At 41.8% G+C, this 24,599-nt stretch overlaps 1 protein-coding gene and 1 long non-coding RNA gene across 2 annotated transcripts in view; both read right to left on the minus strand.

The window, feature by feature from the left end:
• Positions 1-24,599, minus strand: part of LOC138056793 (dynein axonemal heavy chain 6-like) — a 158,195-nt gene that overhangs the window by 14,469 nt on the left and 119,127 nt on the right. Inside the window, exons 7-11 of the mRNA XM_068902686.1 lie at positions 15,510-15,689; positions 9,038-9,150; positions 7,905-8,056; positions 6,234-6,342; positions 1,683-1,797 (exon numbers count right to left, since the gene is read on the minus strand). The gene's annotated coding sequence lies outside the window, so the exon portion shown is untranslated. The remainder of the gene's footprint in view (positions 1-1,682; positions 1,798-6,233; positions 6,343-7,904; positions 8,057-9,037; positions 9,151-15,509; positions 15,690-24,599) is intronic.
• On the minus strand, positions 17,919-19,630 carry LOC138057799 (uncharacterized). The gene is made up of 3 exons (XR_011133719.1): positions 19,361-19,630; positions 19,022-19,127; positions 17,919-18,486 (listed from the first exon to the last, which is right to left on the minus strand). It is a non-coding gene; the product is annotated as an uncharacterized lncRNA (long non-coding RNA).

Raw genomic sequence — 24,599 nt, forward strand, 5'->3', positions numbered from 1 at the left:
GGTCCTGCAAAATGAACTGGAAATGGCCACCTGCAAAGATCAGATGAAATCCAAAGATGACCGCATTAAGACCCTGGAGCAGCAGCTGCGAACCTTGCAGAACTCAGATCCACCAGCTGCAACAAACCATGAAAGTGCTGCGAAGGTCGACCGCAATGACCTTACTGAAATCCATCGCCGATACGCAGCAGTGCTCTCCATTATGAACAAGAAAAAGTGTAGCCTGAACAACGCGTACAGACTCGCAGGCACAGCACGCAGCACGGTTAGAGACTTTCTGGGTATAGCGGAGCTGCGAATTGTAAATGAAGTAACATACGAGAGCACCCTCGAGAGGCTGGGAGACCCGAAACTTTCAGTTAAAAGGATCGAGCAGGAGTGCCGAAGGCAGCTGGGCGATCTGTTGCCGTTTGTGAAGCGACTTCGCATCGCGAAGAGGCTGTTGCCGATGGCGTTGGACGATGCCTTCTATTCCTAGAGGGTTTTGTCAACTTAAAAAAAAACGGCTCCTTTAGGAGCCACCAAGTTTGCAAAAGTCTATGACCAATTCAATTGCATTATGTTGTTCCCTTGTGCTCAAATATATTCTTGCCGCTTAATGATACTTCAAAGTCCTGCTTCCTTGCCGCATAATGATACTTCAAAGTCCCGCATGTCCAAATTCGCACCCTCTTAGAAGCCCTGTAATAATATATATAAATAGCTGATGATGACGAAGTCTCGGGCAACGAGTGAAAACTGGGTTCTAATAACACTTGTCGTAACGGGAACTGGGTTCTAATATCACGAAATACAATATGGTAGTGAAAGTTTTCCGTCGAAGACAGTTCCGTTCAGTTTGAAAAAGGTACGTTTAGGTTTTCAACAGTTCAATAAGGCCCAAATGAGTCACCGACACGCCACCGACGCACCACCAACGCACCACCGACGCATCTTATACGTTATAAGTTTAAACAGCGGCCAACGCGTCGGCCGACAGTCGACCGACAGTCGACCGACAGTCGGCCGACAGTCGGCCGACAGTCGGCCGACGCGTTGGCCGACGCGTTGGCCGACGCGTTGGTGGGATCGGATTCTTAAATTTTACCGAAATGTTAGCATGAAATGAAAGGAAATAGAAGTTAGTTGTAATAATAACAATCATCATCATCATCATCATCATCATCTCTGAATGTGGCTTGTGCTTGAAAACCACTGCACCTTCAGTTTGTAACCATAAAGAGCTGCAAATAATGCTTACAAATAAAATTTGCGTGAACTTTTTCAAAAAATGATTTTATCAGAAAATTAATTTAAGACTTATTTTCACTTTAAAATTTCTAGGGCCCCGCTATCATGAACAGTTGTGATGTAATATATTTTAAGAAAACTTTGTGTCAAACATAACATGTCACTTACGTCTAAGCACCCATTTTGAAATGGTTAGCTTTCAATAACTGTGCGACTCACATGTTGACTTATATATGGCTCACATGTTGGCTTGTATGGCTCGCTGGCTCGCACATTGTCCTCACTCTCGTTGAAGGGATCTTCAAAAGCCCACGATTGACTCTCCTTAGTAACAATTACACAGTTTTCAAAAACTGGATAAGGCTTGGAGGCTTTTTCAGAATATGGGCTTCAGTTTTAAGCCTAAGAGCTTGCATGGTCAAGGGAAAAATTGAAACAATTTATGTTCTCACCTGAGCTAGAAAACTTGCAATTGTCTTCAAGAATTGCAGGCGAGAAGAATCTTCCTATAATTCTTGTCAGGCACAGCTGATCTCAAGCATCAGTAACTCGTCCTCCATATGTGATCTGTGAAAAACAAACAAATAATAAAGATGTGAAAACCCCAGAGTTCCAATTCTTAACCATGCAAGTCTTATTGCTTAGTGCATTCTGTTATCAGTGAAAATAAAAAAAAATTGAAATTATGACAAAAAAAATGAAAAACAGTCTTAAAATTAAGCTTGAATGTGCAACTTCTTGAGTTAATTCCATATTGCAAGCAGTCTGTCGCTATTTTTTTTGCCTGTCTCATAAGGACGCAATCACTGGGACGTTTTTCATGTTCCACTCACACAGCTTGCGAGGATCGAGTTCTTACTTGCTTGTCAAAGCGGAAAACAACATTAATTGCATTCTTGTGATGCAATGACTTTCATTAACGTCTTCTTCCCAACAACCCATCCACAATATTCAAGAACCGTTGCCACCATTATAGGAACACTACAGTTATTTTCTCCCCAAATATAATTCCAATGAAAGTCGTTCCACCATCTAAATCAAAATGAAAAAGCAACGAGTAGAAAAATTCCCTGAATGTAAAATTCTTTGGTTTGGGAGCACTTAAAGATGACTAAAACCAGTTTCAACAATAATTTTAATTAAATGTCTTATTAGAAGGATTGATCCTACAACACCATTTCAGATGACAGCAATGTTATGCTCTCATATGAATCAAACATTTATAGCTAAAATGATGTTTTAGGTCACCATAGCAACCAACGAGCTACATGTATCCAAATACAACCTTTATTTTGTCTTACCCATAAATAACCCGTACGAAAATTCTGGGCGAGACACGGGCGAGATTCGGGCCATAAAAAGTCTCGCTGATGAGCGATACAGAGCCTGACAATAATCAGCCTGACAGGAGCGATAAAAATTGAACGATAAATGAGCGAGAATGGAGCGGGACATGTGTACTACTCTGACATTTGGACGATATTCTGAGCGATAAACAGGCGAGATTCAGGTCCATAAAAAAACAAAAAAGTCACGCTAATGAACAATACATTTTTATAGGCGTGACGTTAGTTTATGGCTTATAATTTCGGGTGTTACGAAAACTAAGACTCAAGACCTGGTCTTAGCTTTCGTAGTGCGAAAACTACAACCCCACTCTGAGTTTTCGTACGAGAACTAAGACCCTTTGTTAATAGCGGTAATTACGGGAAAGAAACCCGGGAAAACATACCGCTACTTTAGAGATTTGGGCCCTGTATGTTGTTTCCTCACACGATTACGTTTAAACAGACACAACGCCATGAGAAGCTTGAATGTTGTGCGACCTTGCGCGACAGCAAAAAAGTGGCATTTATTGGCACAGAAACTAAAGATAGGGTCTTTCGGAGAACGAGAAACTCTGTCTGTTAACCCTTTGGTTATAGCAAGAGTCCATGTTTTGGTTTTAACCACTAAAAATGTGATCCAGGCATTTTTCTGTCAGCACACATCTTCCAGTTTCGTAAGTCACGCAAACAGTAAACGGATGCCCGTAGATGGTCAATTTTATTATGATGCCTGATAGGGGAATGAATAGTTTTACATGAAAGACATAAGTGATTTTCCGTAAGTTTCTCCGTATTTATCTGACTCACAAGCTTATTTCTCAGCTTATTACAATGAGGATATGAAGTATCATCTGTCATGGGGTGAGGGTACATGTACATCGCGCTATCCTGGTACTTTGACGCATTATTTATAAGAAACATTGAAATCAGTATAAACAGAAACAAAACAGGCCATAATTGAAACTATGCCTACTTTAATAGTGCCATTATAAATTATAAACTAGAAAATCCCCTGCCTGCCACTCCCCGCACCCCTATAGACAGTGTCATCACTGTTTTTTGTTTGCGTGACTTACGGCGACATTGTGGACTTGTTTTGATACTGGAAGCAAAATAACAAATGTGTATCGACAAAATAATTCTTGTATCACATTTTTAGTGGTTACAACCAAAGGGTTAACAGACTGAGTTTATCCTTATTCGAAAGATACTATCTTTAGTTTCCGTGCCAATAAGTAAGCGAACGATCCTCGACCGAGACCAACTACAGTAAACATGACCCTTGTCATCATTGCAAGGGCAGTCATGTAAGACAGAAACATGTTTCAGTTTAAGGTAACTTAAATAAAAAGAATGTACCAGCTTTTATCATAGAACAAAATGCGACTGAAGTCATTCAAAGTGTCCATGTTAGTAGCGAGGTCGTTTCTAGTTTCTCATTTATTTTAAATCTTCACACAGTGTTTAAAATCTATTTCATAAAAGAGAAAATTGTTTCCAGCAATATTAATTAGAGCAAATAAATGCTGTTTTGATCTGGTTGATTACTGTCCTAAATGGGAAGAAAAAGCTCTGCATTTGTGTAGAGATTCAGATGTTTGGTGAAATGCACGGTTAAGTTAAACTGAAACGCGCGCCAAAAGCGGTTACAAATATTTAATTATCGATAGCCAAAACTCAAACATTGCTCTTCCCTCTTAAAGGTTTTTCGTCCAGCGACAAGCAATTCCTATCATTAAAAAATTATCTTCCGTTTTGGGCAAGCAGGATAATGCTGTCTTGAGGTAGCTACGTGTAGATTGCTTCTCCTGAACGTGCTAAGCTATTTGAACTTACCTCTCCGGATGCGGGTGGGTATCACGCTAAATGTATCACTTGGAAAAAATATCTAGCCATATACGTATTTTAGCTCAAAATTCAGAGCGGTAAAAAATGGTTTGCTCACCTTTTACCCGGGGACGGACTACACGTACAGAAATGCAGCAAATAATATAATACATTAGAACGACAGCCACATTTAAGTAACTGATTTGCATTTTTGAGTACTCCCTGATCTATTGCTACTAATCTTTTCTTATCGAATAACAAGTAGGGATCACTTATGTATCGAATGACAAGTGAGCAGCCTGAGTTTCACTGATAATACAGCGTGACAAATGTCTCGTTACAGCGGCGTAAATGAATAAACTGGGGTTTTACTTTTTCTCGCTCACTCACGCCACACTATCGGCGATAATCAAACCAAACTAATGTCTGGCTCAGTCGCACAAGCGCGACAAAATGGTTGTCTCGCTTTGTCTCGCTCGGTTCTTGCCTTAAAAACAGCTTTATGGCCCGAATCAGGCCCGAATCTCGCTCAGTCAGGCCACAAATTTTCGTACGGGAAGAAACAAACTCAGTGACTTCCAAGTTTTGTTGCTGGGAAATGATTACCAAGCGAAGGTGAAATTCTCTTAGAAGTTATTTAAATTCTCTGAAGCAGATGTACAGCCACCTTAAAAATTTTCAACAGCGATGGTATCTCTGAATCAGCTCCTGAAAATTCCTTTCACTTTGCAGACTTTTACTTTAGCTTGGTAATCATTTCCCAGCAATAAAAATTGAGAGCCACTGACTTCATTTTTGAGATCTAACCACTTACAAACAAGAAATAAGGTGAATATAGAGGGCTCTTTTGTTGCTATGGTAACCTATTACATCATGTTTCTAACGTATCTTGTTAAGCGATTATTGGTGTTTCATATGGTATCATAATAATACAGCTCTGGTGTGAAACAGTTATGCAGATACAGTGGAACCCAGTTAAATATGGTCATCAATGGGCCCCAAAAAAAAATTGTATTAATTTAACGGGGTGGCCGTATTACTCGGGTAGGGTGAAATTCATGACTAAAGGGCCGTAATGACAAATATCGCATTTGCACTTCCAGAACAACTTTTCTCTTTAACAAACAACAGAAATGTTCGTACAGTAATTATATAAAATAGTTGAAACTTCGCTCAGTACATATAGGTAAAACACTTAAAATTGAGTTCTGAGCCTAAAATCAAAACAAGAACAGGTCCAGCTTACTATGTTTCTAAAAAATGGAAGCCGCAATAATTACCTAACCAAAAGACTTCAGTATGAATTGTGTTTTGATGAAAGCACAATTTTCTAAATTTAACATGAGTGGCTGTAGTAACGGGGTGAAATTATAGAGGATTCTACTTTTTGGGATTTAAAATTGTGGCCGTTGGCCGTATTAACAGGGGTAACCACAGTAACGAGGGTTTTCTATAAGAGAATGTATGGCCATTTTGCCAGGCCAAAAAAAGTGGCTGCAAAAACGCAGTGACCATATTACTGAGGTGGCTGTAAGGCCGGGTTACACTGTAAAATCAATCTTAATAGTGAAGTTTTCTGAAGGTGCTGAAACTGGTTTGAACAGCCTTCCACAACGGAGCAAAAATGGGAGCTGAACGGTTAAAAAAACTCCAATAATTTTTGAAAAGAAAGAGCTACTTTTCATGTGTTCTGTGAAGGAAACATGAATTTGTTACCGTGCAGACAGGAACTCACCATTTCTTTGCAAAAAACTACTGAATCCGTTCCATTTTTGCTCCATGACATTAAAATACCTTTATGGTCTCCTCAAGAACAGTTGCATCTGCAAGCGACTTTATAGAACAAACCTTTTCTCTTCAGTTGGTCAGTGAGAAAGGTGAAGTATCCCAAGGAATCTGTCCTTCTGCTAAAAACATCTTAAAATTGTCTAGAGGGCTCTCAAACTCATAGTACGTACTGTTTAATGAATAAGAAAGGAAAACAGATTTGTTCCAATATGATAATTGTTGTAAGACAAAATTTGTAATTAATTCATTAATCAATTGTAATTAGTGATAATTATAATAATTATGATACAATTTATATTATAAAGAACTGAAACACAAACAAAAAAAAAGATGATTCAGCGTCTCAACTACTTTTGTTGCTTATAGCATACGATCCAATTGAATCCCAGTACCGTAAACGTCCATGTATAAGCCGCATCCGTAGATAAGCCGCACCCCGAATTTAGAAGCGCAGATTTTGGAAAAAAATGTAATACAATAAAGTTTGAAGTTCCAGTAAAATTAAAAGTTCTATTGCTATAAACCAACAAGGACAAACAATCAAGGTTTCACCATAAAGTTGAAATTCCTTCGATATTGAAACAAACCGAACGAGTGCTTAGTAGCCAAGCTTTAAATGTGGGGAGGAGTCTGGGCCAGGGCCTGGGTATCATGACCACATCTACAAAGATGTACCTGCAAAATTATAGGCGAAAAAACTCATGCAAAATACATGTAGGAGCTTGATAATGCAGTCTACAAATTTGCCGAGAAGGTGGTCAAGGACAACGAAACAGTCGGCCATTTACCTCACGAGTACTCATGAATTTTGTGGTATTTTATCGCACGTGGCGGAAAGATATGCGTGGAAGTGACTGGCCGAAGGCGTCACTGCAAACAGCTGTGGGGATCAGGAATGGAGATTCCTGGTAGGTTGGTGTTTACTTGTTCGAGTAAAGGGAAAATTAATCGCCTGAAAGAACTCTTGGAGAGCAAGATTCACGGATAAACACTCGAAGACACAAACGGCTCCTTTGGGAGCCACCACTCATTAAAAAGTCAATGAACAACAGCAACATGCTCTCAGTTTCTTTTCTGTTTCTTTACTGAGATCTTAAGAAGTTGTATGAATATTAATTAGGTTTTTTAAAACTCCAAACACAGATGTATCCATGGATAAGCCGCACCCTTGATTTATGGCTTCAATTTTGTGAAAAAAAGTGCGGCTTATACCTGGAAGTTTACGGTACCTGGTCAGCGGCCAACAAAAACAGCGGATCTCCATGAGCTCTAAACTTGAGCCTGTGATATGGTCATGTGACACTGGTCACAGTGTCATACTTGGAGGGGTGGAGAACAATTGTGCAGTGACCAGGGCTACTACATGGTTTAAGCCTCGCACAAAACGAGAGCACACAAAACGTCCCGAGAGCCGTCTTAAAACTTTTGTTTAGGCCTAACTATGCCTAAGGTTAGGTTTTATGCATGTTTAGGATACTTTCTGTATTCTTATTAGGCCTAAACAAAAGTTTTAAGACAGCTCTTGGGATGTTTTGTGCGCTCTCGTTTAGTGCGAGGCTTGCACCACATAGTAGCCGTGACCAAAACTAAATTTTCTCTCACAGATGGGTCACCATATTTTCTTACCCAGGGTGTTAAGCGCATGCGGACGAAGAGCTGGGAAGGTAGCATAAGAATAACCAAAAGGAAAGAACTTACTATGACTCTCAAATGCATCAGCACTGAACTCACCAAAAGCTCCTTTAGCATTTGCTCTGAGTCCTTAGGTGGTTCATTTATCCGTCACAGGAAAAGATGTTGTTGGTAGGGAGCTCAGAAACAGCCAAAGTCATTGTGTACTTCCACTTTCGGGCTGGCAAGGTGTCTGATGAGCGTTTCCATGGCTAACAGCGAGATCGAAATTGTAGAAAACGAAATTAAAAAACCGAGAAACCCTTTTTCCTAATGTTATCATCAAAAAGTTAATTCTAGATGACACAAGCTGACAAACTAAATAACATTTTTATGCAAGAACGTGGCATGGAATTAAGTCAAGATCGATTCAAGCTGACAAAAATATGTGATCCTCAAATGTCATTTTTTTGTTACGCAAAGAGGATTAGTGTCTGAATGAGTGTTTGTTAGCTTCTGTTTAGCATGTGTTGCCCTAACCCACACCCCCTACCCACAGCAAACTCGCTATGAAATTTACTCAGTAGTTTCCACCTTGAGGAAGACCCTGTCTCTTGTTTTAGTTGCATTGGAGATCATTTTCTTGGCCACAGGCCCCTGACCTTGCCTGAATCCTATGAAGTGAAAGCAAAACTGCATAATTTTTACAGGGGGAGGGGGGAGCCTGTCGTGACATTTGGAGGTAGTAGGCACTGCTGCTTGCAGCAGCACCTTTCCTAGCCTGAATTTTAGACTACACCTTTCTTCAATCATAATTATTGCAGTTTTAGGCTTGTCACCCAAGACTTCTCCCAGTGCTTTCTAGTAGTCACGCAGTGCTACTTCTGTTAAGACCAAAATCTTGCTGCATAGCAAACGTAACCAATGACCAAAATAACAGCTTGTCAAGAGATTGGGGAGACTGTTGCACGACAACCTATGACCTAAAGAAACATCCCTAAGGCTTCATTAAGCCCCACCTTTTGCTGTAGTTCTTTTCACAGGTGAATCTCAGGAAGACATTTCTGGGATTGCACCCTGCCGATAAGATGAAGGTAAGAGGCGTGGTGGGTCACACATCAGCATACACGGTGTCAAGGTTGATTGATTGACTCTTCACGAAAGTCTTACCAAGATTTTCACACAAAAAAATCCACTGAGACGACGACCTGTGTGTAAATATAATTTAAATTTTAGAGTTCTTTAATACAAACCTAGAGCAATAAAGGTAGACAGTCAATAAGCCAAAACTGACTTCTGGACCTTCACCTAATCCTGAGCTTTCATCATCTGAGCTTTCAGAGAGCAATAAGGGGTTTGGGCAAACCTAAGAGATCAAAAACAAAGAATTGGTCATTTAATTATAAAGGTCCCCCACCCTCTGCCCCAAGTGGAATAATAATAATTTTTTATTTCATTTTCTTTGCCACATCTCACAAAATTCTGCTCATCTTAGTGGTCTGTTTGATTTTCACATTATCAAAGGTGTTCAATGTCTCTTGTCATTTCCAATTTTTTATCTCTACTCTCATCAGTGCTTTGCAACCATGCACTTTGCAATCTTATAATCAAGATTCTGAACTGAAAGAAGGCAGGCAATACCCCCTTCCCTGGCCACGTCTAACACAAGAAGCACAAATAACCCAGCCGTGCCTCATCCTTGTTTGGGGCTGAGGAGAAATCATGATAATACTTAATTCACAAACACAATATCCCCAAAAACAGCAGCAACAACGACAACCACCACCACCAAAAACAAACAAATAGACATGATCATGCACCTCTATCGATACTATCTTAACAATGACAGGCTTGCTGAATATTTCCTCCTTCAAGACAGTGAAAGCTGTCATGCCAGTCAAGCCAGTTCTAAAGTAAAAAGGCACAATTAATGTTTAGAATAACCAAGAAACCAATGACAATAACAGAGCTTGATTCCCAGAGGATTAGTTGGGGACACCAACATGGCCGCCATTCCTTGTTTAGGCACAACAACATTGCCGCAAAACCTGCAACGGGGAACACCCAGCCTCCAGCCACAAGAAGTCCCCTGCAAAATCTTGAAGCTTTAGTGATAAGAAGTCCTCAAACTGATAAAGTCGTCAAGAGTCAAATACCAGTCACCCCTGTCAACGTTTCACTCCTCCACACTCTTATTCAGACTAACCCCAGAAAAACAAATTGTTAATTTTCTGTGTCATGGTCTCAGCTTTAGTTTCCGGGTAGGCTACAAGGGCAAGCAGTTTCCCCATCAAGCTAAGAACCTCTCCTCTGCTTTCCAGCAACCCCAGGCAATTGAAAAGGACCTGCTGGATGAAGTAACACTTGTTATGGTGGCAGGCCCCTTTAAAGTTTCCCCTTTTCCCAATTTTCAAATTCACCCCCTCGGTCTGGTCCCTAAAAAAAACTCCAATAAGTGGCGTACAATCTTCCACCTCTCCCACCCCAAAGGTCCCCCGACAGCATAAATGCAAACATCCCCATCGAAGAATTCACCCTTCAGTATATACAAGTTGCTGACCCTGGCTCCTTTATGACAAAGAACAACATTCAGTCCACTTTTCGCATCATCCCAGTTCACCCACAAAACTGGGAACTCTTGGGCATGTCTTGGAAGGGCTGGTATTATTTTGACAAAGTCCTTCTCTTTGGTCTTTGTAGCGCCCCATTCCTCTTCAACCAGTCGCCTGAAGCCCTGGAATGGTTGGTAAAACATCACCTTAATATTCAATCTGTCATTCCATTCTGGATGATTTTTTCATAGTTCAACCTCCCCCCGCATCCCGCTGTGCCACTGCCCTCTGCCGAGTGCTGACCTCTTTGAGGAATAAAATACCCCTATAGCTCCCAAGAAAACTAATTCCGTCCCTCAACCTCCCTCGAGTTTATGGGAATAACCCTGGATTCGGTACTCATGCAGGCCCGTCTCCCAGAGGAGACCAAGGAAAAGCAAGGGCCATGCTTTCTAGTTGGTCACACAAATGTTCTTATTACTTAAGGGACGTGCAGTCCCTTATTGGGACCTTGCAGTTTGCCTGCCGTGTCATTCCCCCAGGTCGCGCCTTTCTGCAACGCATTATTCAACTGACCAAGGGCCATAACCACCCGTGGCAGGGTATTTTTCCCAACAACGACTTTCGCAAGGGTGTTGTCACGTGGCAACTTTTCCTTTCCCACTGGAATGGGGTAAGCCTTTTTCTCCTCCCCCCTACTCTGAACCCTCACCACAAATTCAGTTGTTCACCGATGCATACCGTGCCATCGGTTATAAGGCATTTTTCAATAACCTTTGGTTCCAAGGTGGATGGCTCCCTGAACACTTCCTGAACACTTCTATGGCATCAGCATTACATGGCAGGAACTTTTCCCTATCTATTTGGCATGCATGGTGTGGGGCCCCCTTTGGGCAAACCGTAGAATTTGCGTCCATTGCGACAATCAGGCTGTGGTTGCTATACTACCCTGTAAGAGCTCAAGGATCCCTCGTGCCATGAACCTTATCCGTCTTATTACTTTCCAAACCTCAAAATGTAACTTAACCTTCAGTGCCGCTGTCCTGGTTCCGCTTCCTTGCACCAGATGCATTGCCTACTCCCTATCCCATCCCTGCCTACCTGCTGAGAGTCTAACCATGCAAGCGGCCAATTTCATTTTAAAGTCCATTGCCACCTCAACCTAGTCAATCTCATTCTGCTGGGGAGTGTCATTTTATCCGTTTTTTCGTTGGTCATCGCTTAGTGTCGCCGGGGTACCCCTTGCTGCCTGCCAGCGAGACAACTCTGATTCATTTTGTAACACCCCGCTCATCTTCCGTTTCCCACGGTACTATTAGGATCTACCTGGCAGCAGTTAAAAATTTGCATGTTGAGTTTGGCTATTTCCTGGATATCACCTCTATGCCGCTGCTTTACAAGACACTTTGTGGCATTAGGACGTCCCTCGGTACTCCTAAGTGAACCTGCCTTCCCATTACAATCTCTATCCTACATAGCATTAATGACAAATTCAAACTAGGCCATTCCCTAGATCCCGACTCATCCATGCTGTGGGCGGCCTTCACTTTGGCTTTTTTGGTTTCCTTCGCTGCAGTGAATTCACTTGCAGTGGTAACTTTGACATTACCTCCCATATGTCAAGGTCGGACATATCGTTTCAGCCATCTATTTTTCGGCCCTTCTCATTGGAAGTTACAATTACAAAGTCCAAAACTGGCCCTTTCTGGGAATCAGCCAAGCTCATTATTGCTAAATCAAACTCTACGGTCTGCGCTGTCACCGCCCTGAGAGACTACATGCTCCAAACATCAACACAAGGACCTGCCCAGCCCCTCTTCCAGTTTGCAGATAGCCGTTATCTCACTTGTTCCTCCCTTACCAGTATTCTACGAACCCTCCAACACGTCTGTGGGGTGAACAGCACCCACTATGCTTCTCACAGCTTCCACATTGGAGCCACAACTACGGCTGCTGCTTCCACGTCTTGTCATACAACGCATGCTTTGTCATCAAATCCTCCAACTGCAAATTTTCTCCTTCTATCAACAACGCCACAATTTCTTTTCATGTTTTCGTTAGAACCTCAACTAATCCAGCCGTAGATCTTTTCAATTGCTCCACCTTTTCAGCTCTATCTTCCTCTTGTTCGAGCTCCATTCAGAACAGATGGAGGTGAGCGAACAGACATGTTTACACAAGTATTCGGGTGACTGCACGAAGCGTTGGTTTGACAACTGTTGCTATGATTCCCGGCCAATATTATTCGTAGTGCTACACTTTATTCGCTTTAATGTACAGTACTGTGCAAACAGAATGCAAAAATTCGGTTATTGTTCTCTCGAAATTTCGTTGAAAGAAGTGTGATTTTTTGGCCGAAATTCAAAGAAACTGGGAGATCCCGTTATAGGTAAATTCACTACAACGGAGGAAGGCAAAAAAGGCAGCCCATATCATAGTGAAGAGATCAGGAGAAGGGGTAACGGTGGTGTCTAAGAAGAAAGAGCGCCCATTCCACCCTGCGAGGAATGCTTTCCACATTAAGAGATCTTTGAAAAATTCTTTGTTCAACTGGATGTGGTGAAAATAGCTGGGTACTCCCCGAGTTAAATTAATCATGCGGTGTAAAAACGTTCTCCAGGGTACTACCGCCTTACAAGCGAACTGTAAGGTACCAATAAGGGATTGAAGCTCCACCAGCCGCACAGAGCGGCAAGTGGTAAAGGAATGGAGTAGTTCCCGGGTGCATTGGAGTTTGTCCGCGGGAAGCCTGACCTGCATGCGAGTGGAGTCTAGTTCAATACCCATAAACTCAAGAACTTGAGATGGACCCAGAGTTTTGGATGCGACAACAGGGGCATGGATAGACATGAAAAAACGGAGTAATGTACTGAAGCTAGCCAGGCATTGGAGGCGAGAGGGCTCAGCTATGAAAAAATCGTCGAGGATATGAAGGACACGCTGTAACCCGTAATTGTGTTTTAAAACCCAATCCAAGGCATCGGAAAGTTGCTTAAAGAGGAAAGGTGCGGAACGAAGCCCAAAAGGGAGGTAGAGGTCTACATAATACTGTTTTTGCCAGTAGATACCTAGCAGGTGCCAATCGTCCGGGTGAATGGGGATAAGACGAAAGGCCGATTTGAGATCAGTCTTTGCCATAAATTAACCCGGGCCCAGGGACTTGAGGATACACATTGCATCGTCTACCCGGACATATTGGAGGGTGTAGGGGTCCTTGGGAATGTGGTCGTTAAGACTATCCCCGTCAGGGTATGATAAATGATAAATTGTACGCCATTCGGAGCAGTGTTTCTTGGGGACCACGCCTAAAGGATGACACTGTAAATTGGAGGGGGGGGGGGGGGGAGAGGAGATAACGAGTCCTGCCACGCGCCCCAGACTAATTTCCTTGTAAAGATTTGATGTCACAATGTCGGGGTGCTGATTAGCAAAAATCAGATTGCGGGATACCCTGGGTTTGTTAGGACCAGTGTAGCCGACATGTGTACCATATCGAAGACAATTAATTAAAGTATCAAGAAAATTGCGATTGGGGTGCCCCGAAAGTTCCCTCTCTAAAACATCTACGTTAATGGGCGTAGTTACGTCAGGTGAACCGTCCTTGGCAAGGAGCTGAACTTTATCTCTTGCTGCGTTTGCCAGAACAGGTAGAGGTATGGTGGCGTTGAGTGGTCCTTAAGATGCTGTTAGGGCAGTTGACGATGGGGTGGGCAGCGGACCGGCAGCGGCGGCAGCAGACGTGTGGGAACGGGCAAGTACTTGAAGTGCACCCAGAGGTCCGGTTAAATCGGAAGCAGACGGGTCCATTTCGGGGCTGCTGTCTTGGCGGGTCTGCGCTAGGACAGTCGATCTGGCTGTGGTAGGGGCTGGAGCAAACAAGACAGTGCAGCTTAGCAAGGCCAGAGAAGATAACGGTCCACAGTTCAAGGTCAACTTGATCCCAGCATATAGTTAAGTCGTAAGCGGCTCTACGGCGGAACTGTTCATCGTATGAAAGGAAGGCCAACCCCTTGAATTCGGTACCCACCCTGCTTATGATCTGCTGGTACTTAAGCAATTCCTTGAATTCTTTGAAGATATGATGAAACGATAACCAGCACGTAGGCAGTATAAGCATCCAACCACTTATGAAAATTGTCAATAATAGGCTTGCGTTTGTCAACCATTGACAGTGGTGAGGCAGAGCCTGGGGTCGAGTCGTCTAGGCGGAGCTGGATTTTGGGAACCTGGGGCCGACTCAAGGAATCGGGGAGCAACAGTAAAGTCTATGTACTCACCACGCAGAATTTTGTCCTCCAAATTTCTGTCCAGAGGGCGATGGAGGCCCAGAGGAGAACTTGCTCCTTGTCTGTGAGGTGTTGGAGTTTCTGTGTTGGGCGTAGAAGGGCCCAGAAAGGGCTTGACAGGCAGGTACGAGCGGCTGTTGAGCACTTTCTCCACGGACAAACGGACGGTGTCCTGTATGGCGGCCATTTGGGCTTCGGAAAATACAACCGGTTTCTGGACGGGCGTCAGGCTTTGTGGGGCTGACAACCCAAACTGAGAGAGAACTACATCGTCCTAAGCCAGGTCATCCACAGAAGCAGTGGACGAGGAATTGTCGCTCACTTCATTGACTCCGTCAGCCCGCGCAGTAACAGGGTCGCGATCAGAACGGGAAGATTTTTTCGACGTGGATTTCCTCACCTGACTGGGCAATGGCTGCTTGGTTGGGCGAGGTTGTTTGACGGCTGCTTTCAAGTGGGAAATCAGTTCGGCTTGCTACCAGTTATCGGCAGATTGAGGGCCTGAAGACGAAGGCGAAGAACTTCGGGCGATAGGGAAGTGAGATTTTCCCTACGACGATGGGGAGGTCAAGGAGCTTTCGAACTGCCACGCGGATGAGCCATAAAATTCGTAAACATTAAAGGTACTCCTTACAGTTAACTATAGAGCTCACAGAGTGATACTTTGGACTTTACTAGACCTTCATATTGTACATGTTATTGACAGTTGGTGTGATACCTTTTAAGGTTTTACCGACTCTAATAAATGTAGATGTAGATAAGCAAGCAATTCTGGTGGGCTTGGGTTAAAAACGTCTGCAATTCTTTAATTGTCAACCTACATGTACTGTTAGATACCTTAAAAACTAAGTGTGTCATGAAAAGTGTACATGTAATCTCCATCTTACCCGAACAAAAGTCTGCTTGAACAAGATTGGTTCCGAGGTCCAGGGTCTCTCGACCTCTTCCAGAAGCACAGGCATACCAATACAAATGCAATCCTCAAGTGTATGCAGAAAGTTCTGGTCTGTGAGCTTGATAGCTTTAAGTCCATTCTTGACCTCTTTCACTTCGATCTAATGGCTAACCTGAGAATTGTGATGGAGAAAAAAAAGGAAATTACAGGTCTTCAAGTAGCTCTTGGAAGGCACAACATGATTTTTATTTTGCTACCCAAAATGAAAACTCAAGACTAGACAATAATTATTATAAACTTTGGCATGAAATGAAATGAGAATAGAAGCTGGTTCAATACCAAAATTAATAATGATCATCTTAGAGAGCAACTATATTACTGTACCTTAAACAAGCATTATAATAATATATCTGAATGAAAAAAAAAAGACAAAAAGGTGGAACACGTTTCTGCTTTGAGGATTAGTAAAACACAATGACTGCTTGAGCCCTTGCAAAACATCACTTGTTCCTATTACGTGCTGTACATGTACTTCCAAATTGTACTTGTCTGTGAGCTTGTGTAATCTAATATACTAAAAATGGTCATCAGAGGCCAAAAATGACCTAGAGTCACTATGATGGCATTTTCAGTTGACACCAAAATAAAATAAAATAAATATTAAAAACCCAGGAAGGTGGGTATCTGGAGTATCCAGGGGATTCCACTCTAGCTATCCAGCCCTTAGAATTAGAATGCTGCCCCCATGGCTGCCTTGTCAGAATGTTCCTCGCAATTTTAACTGCAGACTCTGCCTTTCCATTTCCACAGCTGTAGTATGATGATCATTTGCATATGGTAAAACCATATTCAAAGAAGACTCTTCATCTAACATAATAGTGCCGATGGGCTGCGATATATTTCCACATCTTTTTCCAAACACCAGGCAGTAATATTGTCAGGGCTGTTGAAGTTTGCCACCACACCAGAAGCACTGTGACGAATGATTCCACTGGTTTGCTTGTAAAATTCACTTGTTCCTTCTGTGTTCCCAGCAGTTTGCATAAGCTGGTTCCCGAATGCTGTCACTTCAAATGTCTTGGGAACCTCAACAACCTCTCGTAATCAAACTTTTATTGTCTTCTTTTTTGTCTGTGTCCCTTCTCGATTACGGTAAAGACTCGTGTATAAGCCGCACCTATTTGGTTTAGTTTTGGGCCAAAAATCACGGGTGTGCCTTATACATGAGACTTTTGCTTTCAGAAGGAGTAAACTGGCGGCTCCGAAAGAAGCCGTTTCTTTGCATCTTCAGGTTCTAAACCCGAATCTTGCTCGCCAAGCGTTTTATTTGCACTTTGTTTAGCAGTTAAACTCTAATTGGCATGGAATCTCTCGCAAGGCAAATGGCCAACCGTTTCATAGCCCTTCACTTCATTCACACCGTGTTTGTCCATGGGGTTGTTAAACTCTCGTTTAGCAACAAGTTTTTCTTTGAGCGATGGCTTCCATACATCTTCATAAACATGATATCCACAAAGCAAACATTTCCATGTCCAGACTTCCCTCGTTAAATTACTGCGTGGTTACCACGCGAGTATCGTTTTCATTTCAACTGTGGGCTTTAGCAACTGTTGTCAGTCACAGGGAATAGGGAAATCGCAAGAAAATACCACGCTATTCTGGAGAACTCGCGAGGCAAATGGCCGACTGTTTCATTGCCCTTCACTACTTTCATGGCGTTTGTCCATGGGGTTGTTAAACTCTCATCATAATGTTGCCTGTTTTAGACTTGCTGTTTTTGTCTGATCGATGGCTTCCATACGTCTTGATAAACATGATATCCACTCAAGGCTGATGCAAAAGCGAACATGTCCATGTCCAGATTTCCCTCATTGCGTGGTTACCAAGCAAACGTTTTGCATCATTCTCCTGCGCTTTTTTGGTGCAAATTCTATCGTTTTCATTTCAACTGTGGGTTTTAGCAATGAAGACAACTGTTTTCAGTCATAGGAAAATTGATTAAAAAGAACCTTTTAAAAGGTATTTTTCTGAAGGTATATGGGGAAAACATCAAACAGGTTCAGGACTTCAAATACCTGGGTTCCATGATGGCGTCAAGTAGCAATGACCTCAAATGTCAAAAAGCTTTGGCATGGACCCCCGTACGGAACGAGCAGATCTGTTTATAGTCTGCTACAGATCTGCTGGCACATCTGTAGCAGATCTGCAGACAATCTACAGATGATCTGCAGATTATCTGCAGATCATCTGCAGAATGTCTGCAGAATGTCTGCAGAATGTCTGCAGAATATCTGCAGAATGTCTGCAGAGCGTCTGCAGCGATGATCTGCAACAAGTCTGCAAATTTGCAGACGCTCTGCAGACGAAATCAGCCTATCCGGTTTAAAAAAAGCCCACAAAATGCACCAATCAAACAACGTTTATTTAAAAGACAGAGAGAGGAAGTCGGTCTGTTATTCATCAAAAGTAAACGATTAATGCTGATAGATACGCAAAATAATATCACCAGCAGGAATTTAAAGTATTTTCTTAGCGTGACATTTTCAACGCATTCCAAATGAATTTAAAAAAACCCTGGAGTAGCAACCACTGCTTTCAAGAATCGAAGCCTCGCATAGACTGCGAGCAACGAGGGAACTTGCTCGCAGGCTAGGCTTTGCATGCTTTTTTTTTTTTTGGTTTGCTTGGCAGGTTATTTACAGAAACGAGATCGAGTAAACTAGATACTGCCCACAGTCTTTCAGAGTTCTCCAGAACCACTTGTAATTTTTGCGGTGTTTGGTGTGATTCGTTATCCTCGCCGCACCGCAACACTGATACACGGCGTCTGCAGGCAGAAATTACAAGTCCGAACAGCGATTTCATGTTTTTCGATTCTTCCAGATTCAGCTGTAGGTGGCTGTTCTGCTGGAGGCGCGAGTTCGCCCGACGTCTTATTTCTTCTTGCGGCACGGCAAAACGTTTGCGGCCTGGAAATAAATGATGGAAACATTTTTTTCTTATGGACGAACAGCAAGAAACTGGCAAAATTGTGCAACCACAGTGGAAATACTGCTGTGTTTTTTTTTAATTCTTGCTGCTAGAAGTGCAATGTTCTGTATAGGCATTTTGTCCAGTCTCTGAGCATCAGACTCAGTGTACATTTACGGTATTGCTATAGTAGTCAATTTATATATATTCCGATGGGAAAACCTCCATACATGCGATAAAATGAATGAGTAATTAGATTTTGCCGGAAACAGGATCAAGGATGACATAACCTCAGACTAAAGGGCATCAAGTTTCAAAGTGATGTTCGTTGCACAGGTGGCGCGCTTTTCAGAAATAATAGTGAAATAAATAATGTAGCTAAGGAGAAGAACGGAAGGTAACTGGAATCCTTCACCAAAGAATTAAAGAAAACTCCCTCGCGCACACAGTGCGAAGAGGATACGGGTAGGTAAATTAAAAGACGAAATAAAATCTAACAAAACAGGAAGGAAAATCGTGATAAATAGCATTTACCTTCTCCAGATTGTACTGGTCTTATGGAAACCACTTCACAGTTTTCTTGCTGCCTAAGAAGACAGAGAATATCATCCTCTTGATGCTCCGGTATCTCAACAGTTAACTACAATAAAAAAGAAAAAGCAAAAAGGTTTTCAGACAAGGCACAAAACGGTGAGGTAAAATGAATAACTTGACAAAAATATAATTTGGCTCAAGTATTCTTAGTAAATGATAGCCTGCGTAGCATGTGCGGTTTTGGTTGCTAAGTCATAAAGGCGGACGAGGGCAGAAAAACCGCCCGGCTCGACAAAACCGCCATGCTACGCAGGCTAAGTAAATGACCGTTGTACTCACCCTCACTCGTTTTGCTGCAGTAGATCCAAGCATTTTTTTTACCCTTGTCTTCGTCTAAAATCATCTGCAAGTCGCTAGCCGTGATCCTTGGCCTACGATGTTAACGGGTCGAGGTCTCGAATAAACCGAGTACGAGTGACAGCTCCCCCAGTCCAAGGTTCCTTATATAGGCAGAAAATGTGACGTTGACCCTCGGAACTCAGTCACTCCTTGATTATCGTGTTTATACCACAAGCGTTTTTACCGCTATCACGCAACGTTTTTACTGACAAGTTGACTATGTCTATGTTTCCAAAGGGATAAGAAAGTAACGACTCAAACTTTCAAAGCCACAAAAACTGACATTTGAATAACAGCGAATTATTCATTCTGTATTATGCATTGAGTGCCTACTTCGCCGTTAAGGAAATTTGATTAACTGCGAAACATCTACGCTAGACTATTGTGATTGACTACTTCGCCGTTAATGACATATGAATAACAGCGAATTATTAATTCTGTATTATACATTGAGTGCCTTTGTTGCGAAATTTTATTGTTATCTATAGAGTAGAATAATTGCAAAAATTTCATTTTTTGTAAAAGTACCGATTTCGGGATTTCAGCGGCGGCATGACCTTCACGTCAATCACGACAACTGATAAGAAAAACATCTCATGATGTAGGTAAGAAAAATAATCGCAGTACAGTAATTTAACCATCTTATTGCACTTTTTATGATTTATTCACGTGTTGACTTTTAATTTCGTATCGTTGTTCTATCAACACTGATATTTTGATCGATGAAATGTTTTTCCCTGAGCATTCGGAATTGAGAATTTAACACCAATGCACCCTGCAGTACTGCTCTTAAATTCTATTGAAAGAATGTGTCAGGTATGGGTGCCTAATTGCTATATAATAAGGATAAATTAAGGTCGAAAGAGTATTTATCCTTTCATTTAAGTGTTCAATCGACGTAACATTTGATTTACTAACACGTTGTATGTAAGTGGCTGACCATTTAAAATTAAGCCTCTTTATATTAACGCATTTTAAATTTTCGACTATCGTTTTATCTGTACAATCGAACTATTTTATTTATCTCAAAACACACCAGTAATGACTGATCCAACTAAGGTTTATACCGAAGTCACGATACAATGATGATCTATCGATCCGGTTTTTGGGCTTCAACGTGTTGCAGATCATCTGCAGACGCTGCAGATAATCTGCAGATCTGTTGTTAGTCTGTTTTTCGTCTGCAGTCTTAACATCGCGAAGTGTATTCAAGCTCAGCGTCTGCAGTAGACTGAAAACAGACTCTGCAGACGATTAATTAGTGTGCAGATGATCTGTTTTTGTCAAAACAGATCTGTTGCAGATCTGCTGCAGATCTGCTCGTTTCGTACGGGCCGCCTCCTGGAAACTAGAGCATCTCTGGCATAGTTCGGGAACACCCATTTCAATCAAGCTCAAACTCTTCAAGGCTCCCTGTGTGACCATCCTTCTCTATGGTTGAGAGTACTGGGTAATTTCCAAGGATATGGAAAGCAAGATCAATTCATTTGCCATGTCATGCTACTGTATCTTGCTTGGAATTAAAAGGCTTGATCAGGTTTCTAATGACCGTGTCTATGAAATGACAAGGCCTCGGATCGAGCAAGTGCGAACAAGGCAGCTCAAGTTCCTAGGTCATATACTGCGCAAGTCTGAGGATGAGCCAGCCAATCTATATACTCTATACTTCCCAACACATGGCAGACATAGGCTGAGACAACAAAGTACATCCTATCTTCAGTACATCCAACGCCTCCTTGGAGATGATGGGCAGTTGACATCCAGGCAAATAGCCGATGTCACCAATGAAAGGAAGAGCTGGAGGAAGGTTACAGTCGCCTGCGCAGCAACTGACTGATGATGATGATGATGATGATGATTAACTTATTAATGTTGCTGCAAATACACATTAGATTTCGTCAAGTTTATTGTTAACATCTGCGAACAAACGTCCAACTTTTTTACAAGAGTGCTTTTTTGGAGTTCTTCAATGCATTCACCTTATTCACTGTTTTCCTGTGGAGGGTCACAATTGCAAATTTGACCAATTCTTGTTAGTCAAGAATTATTTGAAAGAAAGCTTGTCGTCCATCTTTTGCTTCACTATTCAAGGAAAAGGTTCTTCCGAAAACTGGGTTTGATCCTGAACTCCCGTGAGAAATTTCTTAGTTGCCTGCATGGTTTTTGACTTTGGAAACACAAAACTTGCAGTGGAGACAGAAATCAGTATTCTTGGCGTTGCAGTTGACAGCAAGCTTCTTTGGTCCAGGCACATCTCCAACATCTCAAAAAATGCTGGGCAGAGACTTGGAGCACTGAGGAAGATTGCTAACAAACTTGATACTGCAGGAAGAGCAACTGTCTACAAAGCTCAAATCCATAGCATTATGGAACATGCCTGTCTGTCATGGATGAGTGCCTCACCAACGGTCTTAAACCAACTTGATTCCATTTCAGCAGAAAGCTCTTCGAATCATTGGAGTAAACCAAGCAACTGCCTGTACAGAACTGGCCATCCCTAGCCTCCAACACAGAAGGGATGTAGCCGCTGTCACAGTGCTTTACAAAATGCACACCTCTCAAAACCGCGCTATGCAAAGTTAGTTGTAAAAGCAGACTTGAAGTTCAGTTTAAGTCTTTTTTCTTCAAGCAGTTGTCCTTTGTCAAGTTTTGAAATAGTCGTAACAATGTAAGTATCATCATTTCCTGTTGTAGTTACTTAATTCTATTTTTCTTTTATACAGTTTCTCCTTGCATCACATAACTAAATTATTCATTGTAACTTTTTATTTTGATGCAGTTTCAACATGCATTGTTTCTACTTTATCCTACACCTCGCAAATAAATACTTATGCACATTCAGTCGGCCTGGTGTTGGAAGGCTACGGTGATTATTTGAGTGCTTTGGCAGCAACATCATGAGTGTAGATCAGTCAGGAGAATTTGCATGTGGATATGAATGAATTGAGGTGTAAGGAGTGAAATTTTGTTTTCAAAGTGCAATGTCACAAATTTCTTTTACTAATAATTTCTGTAGACTGTTGTATGTCTCAAGACCTTGACAATATTATTGTAAATGACAAAAATCAAGCGAGGCATTACGTCTCTACTGTGAATGTGCTGGATGAAGAACCTTCGCTGATCAACAGCATCAAAAACGTCTTTGTGGGAATTGAACTCACAACCTCCACATTAGATCATTGTTGCTCAACCGACTGAGCTACAAAGCCAGACTGGAGCAGGCTGTGGGAGTTTGAGGACATCAATGGGCTTGGCCCAAGCCAAGCGCTAAATAGAAACGAGTCTTATCCTCAACACTCACTCGCACTTAGCATGTAGCATGTGGCTTGGGCCAAACAATGTGCCTTGTCAAGTGACTACAGTAGTCACTATTTGCAGAATCAAACAGTTCCTGATCTGTAATTGGAATCTTTAATGGCAAGCAACACAATGAGGAGCTTACCTTACATGTACTATGCCAATGAAACAATATCCATTCCCTGTCACGTTCTTCCTTCCAGTGGCAAGAAAAAATAATCCTCAATCTGCTGAAATGAAGCAAGGTGATTGTTGATATTAATTTCTTGGCAATTATTGCATCATCACTGCATAATTTCTGTCACTTTTTAAGAAACCTGTGTTCATTTTTTCGGACATTATCTCCTTTATATGATTGTAATACATGTAATATTTTCCAAATCCAAAAAGGCATATTTTGTTGGAGGATCGAATGAAAAAGGTATCCATGTTAACCCTTCATTCACTAAAAATTGATATCATTGTAGTGATTCCAATGATTAACATTATTCTGTATAAGAACTAAATCGTTTGTGACGAATTATGTGTAATCAGATATACAGTAGAGGACAGAGATAAGGAAGCAATCACGAATTGTAGAAACAAGGTTAACGATAAAAGGAATAAAGAAAAGGAATCAAGCCTTAAGACTACAGTTTTAATTTCTTTCAGGATCATTACTTAAAAATTTGCTTCAAGACCTATACATGTACCAAGCCAAAACATAACCTTCCAGAGATAGATAGGCTCATAATGACTCTGGGACAAAAGTGAAGCCAAGCATGGGACGCACAGGAAAAATGCTTAATCAAAGTTTAACAAATAGATTAATTGGAAAGGAGTGAGTGAGTGCCATCTGAGTGCCTCCTATACTTCAGAGATTTAAAATCTTGAAAATTTTTTTCATCCGGACCCCCACCCCTCCTTCCACGATCAACCCGCCAGCTTCCCCTCCCCATCCCAAAAAATGGACCCACCCCCTGTAGTCCAGCAGCTCATTCATTGCCAGTGAGCAGAGCTGAAATTATTATGTTATGCGCACGCCCATCGTGCTCAAGTCCTGGTTTTAGATACGCTATCTTATATTGCTATGTTTGATCACATTCCTGTTCAATCAACCCCTTGCAACCAATTTAGGTGTTGAGTTTGCTGGCCCTACTGACTGGCGTGATGGTAGCGACTTCCCAAACCCTACATGTGCATTAACGTCAGATACCATTGAGCAAGCTCAAGCAACAGGAAGTTAGTTGGCAAACCAATCGTACCAGTTGATTACACTGGTTTGTTCTTCACTTCACTTTCGGAGACATTTTCACACCCCGAGCATTGGAAAATGTAAAATTTAACCTCATTTCTGCTTCGCACTACCCGGCACTTTGTAGTCACGCTGTTTAACTCGACCGCTCAATGCAGTCTTGTAGTCTGAAAACTGGCTGCGATCGCAGAGATACAAAGTTTTGTATATTTATGATTGCAGTCGCAACGATCGTAACGATCGCAGATTGTATGGTTTCCATTTGATCTCAATGATCGCTGCGCGCTGCGATCGCGTTAACCCTTGCGAAAATTGCAATTATATCAAAACCAGGCTTTGATGATCAGGCAGAGGTATCTTTTAAGTAAGAGAACAGAAGAAAAATCAAAAAGTTGCTTGTGTTTAGTACAGTCGAACCTGTATATAACGGCCAACCTCGGGACTTGAGAAACTGGCCGCTTAATACAGGATCACTAAAAACACTCACTGGGCGTGGTCTAATGTCAATTTTAATGCGTATCATACAAAATAATTATTTTATTAGGTTGATATTCTTGATATATTTTTTGTAAGTTACTGTACTGTATTTCTCTGACTAACAGTTCACAACAAAATATCTGATTCCATCATTTCATAGTTGTTTAATGT

Source organism: Montipora capricornis, chromosome 7 (genome assembly GCF_036669925.1).
Source record: "Montipora capricornis isolate CH-2021 chromosome 7, ASM3666992v2, whole genome shotgun sequence".
Classification (NCBI taxonomy): domain Eukaryota; kingdom Metazoa; phylum Cnidaria; class Anthozoa; order Scleractinia; family Acroporidae; genus Montipora; species Montipora capricornis.